The sequence below is a fragment of the Chelonia mydas genome, chromosome 7, assembly GCF_015237465.2.
Source record: "Chelonia mydas isolate rCheMyd1 chromosome 7, rCheMyd1.pri.v2, whole genome shotgun sequence".
NCBI classification, from domain to species: domain Eukaryota; kingdom Metazoa; phylum Chordata; order Testudines; family Cheloniidae; genus Chelonia; species Chelonia mydas.
The window spans coordinates 10,339,864-10,342,859 of NC_057853.1; the positions used below are offsets into that span (position 1 = coordinate 10,339,864).

The 2,996-nt window shown below is 34.2% G+C and overlaps 1 protein-coding gene across 34 annotated transcripts in view; it reads right to left on the reverse strand.

Moving 5' to 3' along the window:
* The window catches only part of FOXP1 (forkhead box P1), a 499,998-nt gene that overhangs the window by 490,744 nt on the left and 6,258 nt on the right, over positions 1-2,996 (reverse strand). The gene's annotated exons all lie outside the window — the stretch shown is intronic.

Consider the following 2,996-nt stretch of genomic DNA (forward strand, 5'->3'; position numbering starts at 1 on the left):
GCCACAAGCTATAAGAATATTAAATACTTAACTGTATTCCATGAAAAAGCTTGCTGTTTACGACCAAACTTTCCCTTAATTTTTATAATAGCATGAAACAAAATGGATTTGAGAGGCTTACATGTTTACAGTATTCTCATAATAATGATGTTAGTGCAAATTTAAGCTCAGTTTAACAGCGATCTTCCCTAATAAAACAGCATTATGCCACATTTGAAACACGACAGTGTTGAATGTACAATTCTTCACTTAACTCTTTTTCCTTCTCTTACCAGTATAAAAACCAGCTGGGTTACTATTACTATTCCTGGTGGAACTGATTTAAGGAGAAAATGTTTATAGCTGTTAAAAAACATTACATATTACCCAAAATGGCTTAATAGCATACATATGTATGTTTAACATGCATACTTTAATTAGACAATAAAAAGTATATGCTATAAAAAACTACTGGCTTTGCAATAAGTTGTGCAGCATGGTGATGAAACCTTGGCTTATAAAAAAAAGTATAAAAGCACTTATTGTGTGTCTGTACTGCTAATTAAAGAAATACTTAAGTGACAGAGGTTTTTTTTACCATGCAATACATGTTTACTTGTTGTTTCCTGTGTACATTAACATAGCAGCTTTTTACTTAAGGATTTGAAAATCTCTATTTCCATTGTTTTAGGATATTTTATAGCAAGAAACTAGGTGGTGAATAAGATTTGCAGCGTTTACACTGAAGTGTTTGAAGAGGAGTACAGAATCCTACAAAAGGTTTAAAGGAATATAAATAATCTAATTTGATTAGTTGATACTTCTGTTTTAACTTTGAGAAAATCATAATACTCTATGCTGACATTTGGTACTACTATTTTCTTTAAACAAAAGTATAGTAATTAAGTTTATATAAAGTAGACTCAAAGGGACATGACAAAAACATTTTTGTAAAAATCAGGACATGGCCAAAACATGAAACCTCATTGTTTGATGCTATATTTAGAAAATTACCTTTTTGTTTTCTAAATTCCAAGAACCGAGTGAAACCAAAAATAAGGCAAAAAATACGGAAATTGTTCTAGTCCACATCAGAACAACACCTTCGCACACGCACGCTTCACTTCCTGACAATTCAGAGATTCTAAAACTTCAGAGGTGAACTTAATAAAACTTTAAATTATTTTGCTAATATGGTATTAGTGAACTTCTCTGCAATTCTAGGTAGCGTAAATAAAATCAAACTGTAAATCAACTTAAAACTGAATACATCAGTCCCAAAGACTGATTAATTAACTCAATCTGCAAGTCAGAATTTGAAGAGGTAGAAAAACACTGAATTGAAATACTATAGATGTTTTTCTCAAAGTTATCTTTTGATTTCACAACAAAGATCAGCATTTGTAATGGTCCATTTCTGGATAAGTGAACATATAACCTTGCTGCCTGATCAAATAGTCCAGAGCTTTCAGTGAGGCAGCTCCTGACAACAGCCCAGCAGCAGATTTGTTTGATCTCTACTGCCTTCCTTAATCTGGGTTGTCAAGGTTCACTTGTTGGAGGCTGTTTACTTTACTTTTTTCAAAAAAGCAATTTTTTTTTCTCTCTCTCTCTCATACAATGACTAATCCAAAGACTAAGGGGAAAGAATGCTGCCAATGCAAGATGTTAAAGCTACAATACCTTTTTGGAATGAGATTTTAGCTGACACCTTTTGAATGGTGACTAGTGGAGATTCGTCTCCCACCCATCACCCCCATTTCATTCTCTATAATTGTGCAATAGTTCAAATAAAATTTGGGGCAGGGAGGGGGATTTAGAACAGAGAACTTGAAACCAAAAGTCCAAGTCTCCCCCCCTCCTTCCCTTGATCCCCTCAATCTGGTTTCAAAGATGCATAATACACTTCTTCCTTGAAATCCACTTTGTTCTTGTAGAACTCAAAATATTTGAAAACCTCTCATGCTTAACATTGAAGAAAAACACAGCATTTGCCTTCTCAATCAGATAAATTGTAAAATACTATTAAGTACTTCAAACATCAACTTATGTCCCCCAACAAAATTAAACCAAAGACAACTACTACCTTAAGGAGTACCAGAAGTACATTTCTTGAAAGACATACTTACAAGTAACTAGCTGCCTAGTTAAGAGAATGTAATTAGCTACACTGATGTTTTATAAGTCAGATAACCAAAGCAAATGCATAAGAACAGAGAAAGCTAAATTTAAAGCAAGTGTGATTTACATATTTTTTTAAAAATATGTATAATTATTCAATACTCAAGGATTCAGAATCATCTACTGTACAGACACACTGTGCAAATACTGTACACATTACTCATTCACAGAACAGTTACTAAAAGTGAAACCCTAAACTTCTGATAGGATAGGAAAGATCAAGCCAGAACTCTCTATAGAAGTAGAATTCAGAAGCTCTTGTAGCCATTAAATGAAATGCTTGGTAGAAGCATGATGTCTGGAGAGTTGACACTGACAGTCATATTGTTTTTTAAAAGTGCCATTTTAGGAGTTTTTTGGTTCACTAAAAGCAAAATGTTAAGACCAATGCCTAGAATGAAGGCAGGCTAAAATCAATACACTTTGTAATCAGCCCAGCAATGGTATTTAAACACAATGAGTTGGAAATAATTAATAGTTATAAAGTGGGATGGGGGAGGGAAAGGAAGCATGTCACTGTATTTTATAGCAACACGTATACTGTTAGCTCAACTCTGATCCCATGTTTTCTTGTTAAAAAAAAAAAAAAAAAGACAACTCCATGTTTAATACAACCTGCAGCATGTACTTTCCCCCCTTCGGTTTCACTGACCTGAAAAACTTTTCAGCCTGTAGCTTTTGTAAGCTGATCTGTACCTTTTAGGATAGATGTTCCCCTGGTTTCTCTTTATTTGGGAGTTTGCTTTTGGAGTGGGGAAGTGTGTGTGGCGGGGTGGGGTGGGGGTGTCCTTTATATCCTTATATGTAAAAGCCTCCGCCGACTTTCCTATACTTAC